Here is an 11,618-nt window from a genome sequence, read left to right as displayed (position 1 = left end):
TTTTGTCAAGTGCATGGCTTCCTACAGAAATTGCTGTCACTCTTTACCTCTAACATCTGCTTCCATTAAAAGCCACTCAGAATGGTAATTTAGTGACCTGCTGAGCCCTGAAGCCATCTCTACTGAAGCACACCTGTGCTTTTCTAAGAGTATAATAGGATCAGGACTATTAGTTGGCAATTAGAGATTGTTTAAACCAAAAGTATTACCAGATCACATTACAGGCACTGGCCAAAACTGAAACAAGTTCACAAGTGCAAGTCACCAGACAGAAATGGAAACCTCTTTAATGCTTATATATTTATGCTGAGAACATGATAATCTTGTGCTGAGATACTGTATTAGTATACAGGCTGCTTTGTTATAAATGCTGTGGAAGATTTGTTTGTGGAACATTAATTAATGCCAAAGAGTGGTCACAGCATAAAAATAAAATAAAACCCTGATAGCATTCTTTCTACAGCTTTTAATTATTTTTAGGCTATATTTTTGGTACATATGAACCCTTAAAATAAATAATGTCACTTTTCTTTATATAAATATTTGAGTTATTTCCACAGCTATGACCCTTCATTTAGAAAGTCTAGTTAATGACAACATACCCCGTTTCATATTAGTAGGTGACATAAGTGTTTCGTATGGTTCTGAGTATTACTTGAAGCAGCCAGCAGTAAGGAGTTTAAAACATGCTTAACTAAACATTTATATTAAGAAGACATTGTGCACCGTGTGAATTTGATAACTTTTGATTGACCCTTGTGGATTATTAAATCTTAAACACACACACACACACACAGGGACCATGATTTGTGTAGCACTGAAAAACATGTCCAAGAGCTTACCTAATGTTTCACTTGTGGACCAATTTGGCCCGTCCAACACCCCGCAGCTGTTAACATACCGTAAAAATGCTCAGACTGGGCCAAAAGACAGGAAGTGGCTTGTATTTAGCCATCAACATGATAACCACCATTATTTTCTTTTCTTATGAGAAAAGTAAAGAACAAACTACACAAGAAAACTTCTGTGAAAAAAAAACAGTCAATTACACACGGTCAAACTGAAATTACTGATGTGCATTTAAATGGTTGGGATTATCATAACATGTTATTGTACATTCAATCTGTCAGTAGGCAATAAGTCAACATTTTGAAAAGTGTTTTTGTTTGCTTTGAAAACTATGTGTTAAAGCATGTCAAACGAGCCAATAAAACATTGTTAATGTCAACATGTCGCCCTCTAGTGTTCAAGAGACACAACAGATCAATCACTTTCCCCTGAATGGAAATATGGGGGATACATAAAATAGATAAATACATAAATACATAAAATAAATATACGAAATAAGTAAGGTTTAGTACATAGCCATTTTCATTTTTATTTTAAGTGTCCAATCTAATTACAGTAGCATGTTCAAGTGATATGACCACAGATAATAGGCCTAAACATGAAAACATTAAATTAATATTGTAATAAAGTTTTGGACTGAACCCTAACAAAAGATTTAACACCAATGTCAAAAGATAAATAGATAGATAGATAGATAGATAGATAGATAGATAGATAGATAGATAGATAGACAGATAGACAGATAGATAGATAGATAGATAGATAGATAGATAGATAGATAGATAGATAGATAGATAGATAGATAGATAGATAGATAGATAGATAGACAGATAGATAGATAGATAGATAGATAGATAGATAGATAGACAGATAGACAGATAGATAGATAGATAGATAGATAGATAGATAGAAAAATGTTGTGCAGGTAACCTTTTTCAAAATAAAAAAGAAAGACAGAAAACATTGATTTTCATCTTCATCAAAGCGTAGCTGTACTCTTTAAATATTTATTTTCTGTCTAACGCTTTGGGGAAAAGACGATAAAAATGTTTTGTTTCAAATTAATGATTTTTGGTGTGTCTCGTCTCTCGTGTGGTGTGTAAATGATGACAAACTGTTAATTTTGGGATAGACCCTTCCTGAGACACAGAAGACAATTCAGCCGCAAGGTGGCAGCAAATGCCTGTCTATATCGGATATCTCAGTTTACGTTACATGAACACTTTAATTTTTTAAAGACGACTTTCAACAGTAGCCTACAGTAGTTAGGTAAACATTAATGTTCAAAATGCTGGAAATTAAACAACTACTGCAAATAAAAGTGAATTTGATGGTCTATTTCATGTTTTTTTTCTACCTCATATCTTAAAATAACTAGTTATAGCCTATTATACTCCCTGCAATTGAACTCCACATTTACATAAATGGATGAATTTAGAGTCATGTGATTTTTGGGTAACACTTTACGGTGGCACTAATATACATTAATTCATGCTTAACTAATGCACAGATAATCATGAGTTAATGTATAACTCGTGATGAAGAACTAAACTATTTATTAATGATCAGCAACAAATGAACATTCTATATGATTAAGTAATCAATACATTGTTATTAGTTAAATGTGTCATAATGTATTAATTCCCTAATAACATTATAGTATTAACTAATTGTGTAAATGCATGTGTTAATTACCACAATGGGTCGAAGCCATGCATTTCAACTTCCAGTTGTCTGCTTTAATTGATCATAATGATTTGCAAGTGTATCTTTATGTTATGACTTTACTTGTTGAGGCACATGACTAACTAATTCAAAATCCATAACCACAATGACATATTACTTAACAATTAGTTAATAGTCCTGTGCTTCAACAAATCATAAAATAATGATAACTTTGCAAGTCATTAGCTAATGATTAATTAAAGCAGATAACTGGAAGTTGAAGTACTTTGACCATTGTGGTAATTAACATGAATTTACATAATTAGGTAATATAATATGTTATAAGGGAATTAATACATTATGACACATTTAACAAATAAGAATGTATTGATTATTTAATGAAACATAGAATGTTCATTTGTTTCTGAAGCAATAATCATTCATAAATTGTTTAGTTAGATAATGTAGTTATACATTAACTCATGATTATCTGTGCATTAGTTAAGCATTATTTAATGCATATTAGCGCACATGTATTGTAAAGTGTTACCGAATTTTGTTTCTGTAAGCACTCTATCAATGTAACTTAAAAATATTTGTTTTTACATTTTAATGAGTGCATTCATAATTATAATCACATTATTTTAAAACAGGTTTACAGTAAATAAAGCCTCAAAAAGGGAAAAAAAAAAGATCACCAAAAAATAATTTACTTTACCTTCATGTCATTACAAACTTTCTCACTCCCATGAAACAAAACAAGATTTTACAGTAGGCAGAAAGTAATCAAGCCCAAGTCACAAATCACTTGCATAGCATTTTCCCCCCATACAATAAAACGATCAGACTCATTCTGCCTAACAGCTCCTTTTGAGTTACACAGAAAGTAAGTTATATTTTATCCGTTTAATACCCACAGTGAGTCAAAGTCAACTGTGGCTCCTTCTGGGATGTTTAGATAGACGATAAAGATGAACTAAGACTCAGCAGGGGGAGCCCATCATCCTCTGACTGTATGCACATATTAAAACAAGCACTGTAAAACATACACAAATGGCAATGTTACTAGACATCATGCAGAATCAGAATATGTACAGTATAAGTCATTAATTAATCTCTCATAAATGCAATGATGAATTATCATAAGAAGGCAATGTTAATCACTCTTAAGAAGAGATCTTCTATATTGGAGTAAAGCCCTTCAGAATGAAGATCTTAATGAGAGTTTTTGGGTAAAGCTACGCTAGAGCCATCTCGATAACCAAAACCCTGCTTTACCCTTTTGTAGAGAAACTGCAAAAGTGATGTCAGATTTGTGTAATGAGGTAGTTTCCACCGCCACCCTAATGAGATTTTCTTGGCAGCGCTTATGGCTCCATCTAATGCAACATAATGCTGAATGCAAGACCCCCTATTGATGCCTGATGATGTAATGCATGATGCAACCGCGTGTAAGGCTTTGACCAGATTATATAAAAGATGAGGCCGAGGGATATTGGTGGAAAATTGTGCTGTTAGGAGAGAACAAGTTTTGTAGAACTTTGTATAAAGGTATAAATGTGGATCTAATATAGTGTAGCTTCTCTCTGTTTGGTAACAGTCTACAAATACACTTTGTTGCCTTTCTGCTTTTATCGTTATCAAGAAACCTTTTGATATATGAATATATGAAGAGGCCATATTGTGACTGATGCGATGAAAGGCCTAATCTAAACATCAAATTTTAAGTAAGCTCTATTGTTAAATTGAGGTTTATTGAGCTGCCTGTTCTATAAATACAGATGTCCTCTATGAGTTTGAACTGTGTGTGGTGGGGGTGAAAGGCTCTGAAGCCATGTGCCATTTTAAACCTTTCTTTTATGTGCCTTTTTACTTCATGTAACCGCACATGAAGGCTGGCTCCGCAGAGGATCAAAGATATGACTCCTTTTTTTTTAGAGTCTAAAGGGCTTTACAGTTTACAGTTGCCTTTATTATACAGTATGTCTATATACATTGTGGGTTCCAGAAGTCTAATTTAAAATGCTTTTAAAAATGCTTAAAACATAAATACATAAAAATACATAAAATATATTAAAAAAAATAGAATATAGTTTAAACTTGGAAATGAACAGAAACCTTTGGCATGAAAAAATATATAGATCAAAGTTGTGATGTAAAATCGCCCAAAAAATATTTCAGATTCTTCACCATTTTTAGGTCACTAATCAAATAATCAAATTTGTGACACTGATTGTGTGAACTACTTTGTACAGATGGGCAGATGCTCTTTTTCCATTACAGCTCAAGATGCTATTGGATCATCTCAAATCATGCTGGAGAACACAATCATCATGTTTGAGACAAATTTGAAGATTTCATGCAGCTTTAGTTCTGCCATCAAGCAATTGAGAAACAAACCAAATACAAAGACATTCAGAAATATTATTTGTTCAATCAAATTGGTGTGCTAATAATCAAATTTGTAATGAACAAACATTGTATTCAATTTTTAAAAAATGCAAATTAGAAGCATTTTTAATATAGTGGTCATAGGCCTGCTGTATAAGGATACTTTAACAACTGTACATCAGAACTGTTTTATGCTAAAGTTTCACACCACACAAAACAAACCAAATTTGTAATGTGAGACCTTTAAAGTAATATTTTAGAGTTTAACTGCAGCAAAGCAAAATCTGCCGTCCACCAACATCCTGCCTATACTGTAACTAAATTGCCAGATGCTTCTGTGCACAGTACATCATTTATAGGTTCCTATTGTGCTTTTTAATGTTTACTTTAGTGTAATGTTGCTGTTTTTGCATGAAAAAAAAATCTGCAAAGTTTCAAGTTTCTCCAAAGGGAGTTTGGAGTATCAGTAAGTGCCGTTTCTGAACTCGATTGCAGTCCTGGGTTTTCTTCTGGGAACATACACATCACAATATCCTGCATTTAAATAAATCCTGCCCAAGGCATAAGCTAAAAAAGTATAAGGGGGCGAGGCCTGGTTGAGTTGCATTAGTAGTGTGTTGTCACCATCTATCTCCAAGAGATGTCGTTTCACAGATCTAATAAAATGATACACATTCAGCTGTTTGCGTTCACAGACATAAACATCTGTGTTTGTGTGAACTTTGTGTGCTTGTAAAGAATAATCTTTACATTATTATGAAGAGCTGCAACGTCACACAAGCTTGAGTGTGATAGTAATGATAACTAAAAACAAACAGATATTTTGTTTTTATGCATATGCATGTTTTTGCATTCAACCAAAAGGAGCATTTACAGTGTACTAAATGATCTGTGGGTGTTTTTGAGCTGACACTTCACAGACTCATTCTGGGGACACCTGAAGCTTTATTACATTTTACAAAATAAATAATATTTATTTATCTATCTATCTATCTATCTATCTATCTATCTATCTATATAGTGGTCATAGGCCTGCTGTATAAGGATACTTTAACAACTGTACATCAGAACTGTTTTATGCTAAAGTTTCACACCACACAAAACAAACCAAATTTGTAATGTGAGACCTTTAAAGTAATATTTTAGAGTTTAACTGCAGCAAAGCAAAATCTGCCGTCCACCAACATCCTGCCTATACTGTAACTAAATTGCCAGATGCTTCTGTGCACAGTACATCATTTATAGGTTCCTATTGTGCTTTTTAATGTTTACTTTAGTGTAATGTTGCTGTTTTTGCATGAAAAAAAAATCTGCAAAGTTTCAAGTTTCTCCAAAGGGAGTTTGGAGTATCAGTAAGTGCCGTTTCTGAACTCGATTGCAGTCCTGGGTTTTCTTCTGGGAACATACACATCACAATATCCTGCATTTAAATAAATCCTGCCCAAGGCATAAGCTAAAAAAGTATAAGGGGGCGAGGCCTGGTTGAGTTGCATTAGTAGTGTGTTGTCACCATCTATCTCCAAGAGATGTCGTTTCACAGATCTAATAAAATGATACACATTCAGCTGTTTGCGTTCACAGACATAAACATCTGTGTTTGTGTGAACTTTGTGTGCTTGTAAAGAATAATCTTTACATTATTATGAAGAGCTGCAACGTCACACAAGCTTGAGTGTGATAGTAATGATAACTAAAAACAAACAGATATTTTGTTTTTATGCATATGCATGTTTTTGCATTCAACCAAAAGGAGCATTTACAGTGTACTAAATGATCTGTGGGTGTTTTTGAGCTGACACTTCACAGACTCATTCTGGGGACACCTGAAGCTTTATTACATTTTACAAAATGGGGCAAAACCGGACCTCTTTAAAAATAGAGGAATTATTATCCATTGATTGTGACATTAAAGGTGTCAGTGTGCTCCCAGGGCAATTGTTGGTGTTTTGGGGCTATTTATATATGCCAAAATGTGTGCTAAGATGATGGGAGACATTGTGTTCCGCCAGCCACGTTCCCTCTAAGCCGCGAACCAAAGAGGACGGTGAGGATGGGATAAGAGCACCCGTCCCTCCGCAGCAGGGTTTGCTCTTTCAGCTGTGGGGGATCTAGCTATATAGGCTGACATCTGAGTGCAACTTGCTTAACACGCGGGACAGACATGTTTCTGTCATCGCATGTCCTTTGTGACTCTTAAAGGGATAGTTTATGCAAAAAAATTAATTCTGTAATTCATAGATTCTGTTAACATTTACTCATCCTCCACTTGCTCCAAACCTGTGTGAAGTACTTTTTTCTGTTGAGCACAATAGAAAATATTTTAAAGAATGTGTGTAACCAAATAGTTAGCCATACTAGTATTTTTCTTTCCCATACCATGGAAGTCAATCGCTACCGTCGACTGTTCGCTTACCCAACGAAAGAATATTTATTTATTTATCTATCTATCTATCTATCTATCTATCTATCTATCTATCTATCTATCTATCTATCTATCTATCTATCTATCTATCTATCTATCTATCTTTCTTTCTTTCTTTCTTTACATACTTAGATTTTTTGTCTTGTTTTTCAGTACAAATATCAAAAAATAAAATTTAAATTTTAAAATTTTAAAAACTTAAATCAAGATAGATTTACTGGGAAAACAAATGACATAACACACTGTCTTGCTTTGTAAACAAATTTATTAAATTTAAGTTTATGCTTAAAATAGGAAAAAAATAAAATAAACTTGTTTTCCATTTGAATTAAGGTTATTTTTCATAGCCTTCATTTTTTATTTATTTTGTCATTATTTATTTATTTGTTTGTTTGTTTGTTTTTCTCTTTCTTTCTTTCTTTAAGCATATGGTTCTCAAGTATCTTGATTTAAGAAGATTTTAAAATTTTAAAAACTTAAATCAAGATAGATTTACTGGGAAAACAAATGACATAACACACTGTCTTGCTTTGTAAACAAATTTATTAAATTTAAGTTTATGCTTAAAATAGGAAAAAAAATAAAATAAACTTGTTTTCCATTTGAATTAAGGTTATTTTTCATAGCCTTCATTTTTTATTTATTTTGTAATTATTTATTTATTTGTTTGTTTGTTTGTTTTTCTTTCTTTCTTTCTTTAAGCATATGGTTCTCAAGTATCTTGATTTAAGAATGTTTACATATTTGTACTGGAAATCCAGACAAATATACTAAGTAAGGAGTTTTTTTTTTTTTTTGCAGTGCATGAAGTTGCATGACATTTTTCATGTTTCTAAACATAGAAAATCTTGATGGTTTTAGGTGTTTTGTGTGTATGGACATACCAGTTGTAGGGTTAGTATGTGCATGGGTGTGTAGGATTATTAGCGTGACTGTTGGCATATACGTGTGAGGAAGCAGGAAGGAGTATGTGTGTGTGAGGAGGGGGCTCATTATCTCATATGTAATCAGCAAAGCCTCGTTTTCTGCGTCAGTCCAACACACAGTCATGTGTCTGCGCCAGTGAATCAACCACCAGTTTTATGTTGTGTTATCAAAAGTGTTTGCTTTCCTCGCTTCTTCAGTTAGTGAAACAGCTGCCCTCTCACGGATCCCTGTAAGCTTCTGGATGAAATGTGACTGGTTAACTACACAATGGCTTAGTCCTGCCGGGCTGATGGGGGATGGGGCTGGAGTTTCTGGTCATGTGATACAAACCATATTTAATACAATCTGAACTACATACAGCAGGACTTACAGCAGTGGGCGAGTCAGCGACACAGTACGATCTCACAATCTGTGTCAGTGACCCACTAAAGACCAAATACTGTGTGTTTGTTAATACCAGTCGTGTAACCAAACCTGGAATGCAATGAGAAACACAAGTACAATGAATTCTCACAACTTTGCTCATGCTCTGCATAAATGATAATGTGCAAGTTAGCCAGTCATGATCACAAAATAAACCCTTGAGAGGGTGATCAGGACCCCCAATGTTAATTGAAGGGGTTTTGTATCCTTCTAAATGGGTTTATTTTGAGATAATGACCAGCTGACTGCACATTATCCCATTAATTCCATGGCTACTTACCAAACAAATAAATAAATGTGAAAGAAATATTGATTTGCTTTCAAATTATACTGTTATATTTAGCAACAAGCTTCACTACCACCATCAAAAGGTTGAAGTCAGTAAGTTTTTAAAGCGCTTTTATTCAGGAAGGATGTATTCCAAGGATACATGAAACTGATCGAAAGTAGCAGTGGTGACTTTATATTTGTTACAAAATAATACTTCTATTTCAAATAAATGCTGTTCTTTTAAGCTTTCTATTTATCACGCAATCCTGAAAAAGAAACATCTAACAGTTTCAACATTGCTAATAATGAGAAACGTTTTGATCATCTGAATCAAATGTTTTTGATCATTTGAATCATTTGATTTTGATTAATTTTAGCACGAGGTCTGAAGTAATAACAAAAATAGCTGGGATCAACAGCTTCAACACTGTTTCCAGAAGGGTGGGTGGAAAATAGCATCCTTCTCTGTGTCACCCTTGCTTTTGTAATTACTCTAATGTGACATGTAGGTCACCGCGGCTCACAAAGCTTGATAGAGTTGTGAAGTGTGTAATCAACAGCCATTAACAGAGCCATTGCAATTTCTGTCATCATTTCCTCACCCTCAAATCAGTGCAAAATGGTATGACCGACTTTCTTCAATGGAACACAGAATTAGATATTTTAAGAAAGTTTTTATTGTATAGTCACGCAGAAAAAAATTTCATACAGGTTGGTAACAACATGAGGGTGAATAAATTATGACAGAATTGTATTTTTTGAATGAACAAGCCCTTCAATATCATCAGTGGCTGTATAATGGCTGATGGAGGTGCAGTCTGTTACAAAGTTCCATGCACAAACTTAACCTGAGCAACACAACCCACAACAAAAAATGCTGGAGCTTAAGGTCACATGTTAACCTTTAAACAGGGTGATGTTATTGGGCCACAGAGGCCATCTGATGTGTCCATTTATTCAATTAGTGTAAATGTCAGTGAGCATGAAGTTGAGGGTGGTATGTTTTGGTTTGATGGCAGACACTGCATTATGTGCTTTACTCACCTGATAAACAGATTTTTGTTTGTTTTTATGTTATAAAATAGATCAGGCAAGAGAACAGACTTTTCTGCTGGCCTGGTTAAGATTTGCTTCATCCTGTCAATATTTTTACTGGCCCCACCACAAAACAACGAGTGTTATTTTAAGCCACAGAATTTTTTTTCTTTCGTTTTTTAGAAAAAAATAATAGCATTAAAACTTTTCTATTCTAAAAAGTAGTTTGATGTCATGTGTGTGGTAACTTTACCTTGGTGACATATTTAAAACACAATTTGCACCAATAATTTGCAATACATAGAAGAGAACCAAATGTTTTCAAGTGTTTGAGGCATGTGATCCACAAATGCAAGATGAAATGATAAATTGCAAGGTGCTAATATTAATATTATCTCACTGGCAGACAATGAGAATAGTGATGACAATATGTCAAAAAAATTAAACATAAAACATAGCATAATATATATCTTAAACTGAACATTAATGAGCAGAAAATGCAACAGCAGTGATAGACATTACAATTAGAAACAACCAAGCCAGTGCCATCTTTGTGTCCTGTGTTATTTAAAAGAAGCTCCAGGATTTTGGGGAAAACCAAATGCTTCAAAACCAGAAAATCGGAAATAATCTCAAAGAAATCCTCATGAATTCACTTACATACTTTTTACAGTCAACCTGCAGCAAAATACAAACAAAATGACATACTGCTGAGCTTCAGAGCTGTGGTGGCATTTCTATTTTTAAGGAGTAATCTCATTTAAGGAGTTGATATTCAAATCCTTGGAGCATGCAGAATGTGTCTTACTCATCCGTGCGTGATGTTGTCAGGAGCTTGATGAATTATTCATTCCAGGCCTTTATTTTTACGTGCCACTTTAGGTTTGGATCAACCGCTTACAGCATTATTCAGGTGGCCGACAGTATTTGGTGCAAAAGAACAGTCAGTATTTATGTGGGGGGGGTGACTGTAGTCATAGTTACAACTAAATTGTTCCTTATCAAAGTCAAGACTGTTTAAAGCAGCAGACATAAAACATTCATGCAGCAGACGTCCTCACTGGATTCACTTCACTCTCAGACCTGTAAATATATTACACGTTGTCTGATCTTGACACTTCAAATGTTCATAAAATGCACATTTTGCCGGTTTTGATTTAGTCGTGTTTTTTCTACACTTCAAATGAGAACAATTCAGCACTCCCGTTCCCGTAAGGATATTGAACATGTATGAGTGCAGCATGATCAATACACTATACAGCATGCTGTAAATATGATCATTTAATGGTTAAATAAAATGTAAGGTGCACAAGTACATTTGTGACTTGTTTATTTAGGTTTTGGTGTTCCTATCATAACGGATCAGAGACGCTGTCCGCAGCTTTCTATTGAAGTGGTGAGGGTCGGCATGACCTAACACATCGCATCTAAATTCTGCTGCTAAGAGAGTCATTTATTATCCATGCTGTGCTTCCTGCAGCCCACGCGCTCTTTTCATAGAGAGATTATGCAATTTCCACCCAGCAGAAATCCCGTTTCTTAACATCAGTAAGAGGACCATTACAGAAAGACTATAGAAACAGTACAGAAAGATCTTCATGCAGACATGCATAAACCATCTCAAGAGTGTATGCAA

General features: G+C 34.2%; 1 long non-coding RNA gene across 1 annotated transcript; it reads left to right on the top strand.

Annotated features, from left to right (window-relative positions):
- Positions 1-1,145: 1,145 nt before the first annotated feature.
- Positions 1,146-5,862, top strand: LOC107555840 (uncharacterized). Its single transcript, XR_001605209.1, has 3 exons — positions 1,146-1,156; positions 3,434-3,436; positions 5,782-5,862. It is a non-coding gene; the product is annotated as an uncharacterized lncRNA (long non-coding RNA).
- Positions 5,863-11,618: the final 5,756 nt, after the last annotated feature.

This window comes from Sinocyclocheilus grahami, unplaced genomic scaffold, assembly GCF_001515645.1.
Source record: "Sinocyclocheilus grahami isolate Dianchi unplaced genomic scaffold, SAMN03320097.WGS_v1.1 scaffold547.1, whole genome shotgun sequence".
NCBI classification, from domain to species: Eukaryota; Metazoa; Chordata; class Actinopteri; order Cypriniformes; family Cyprinidae; genus Sinocyclocheilus; species Sinocyclocheilus grahami.
Note: the sequence above shows the minus strand (reverse complement) of the source record. Positions and strands in the feature narration are given on the sequence as shown.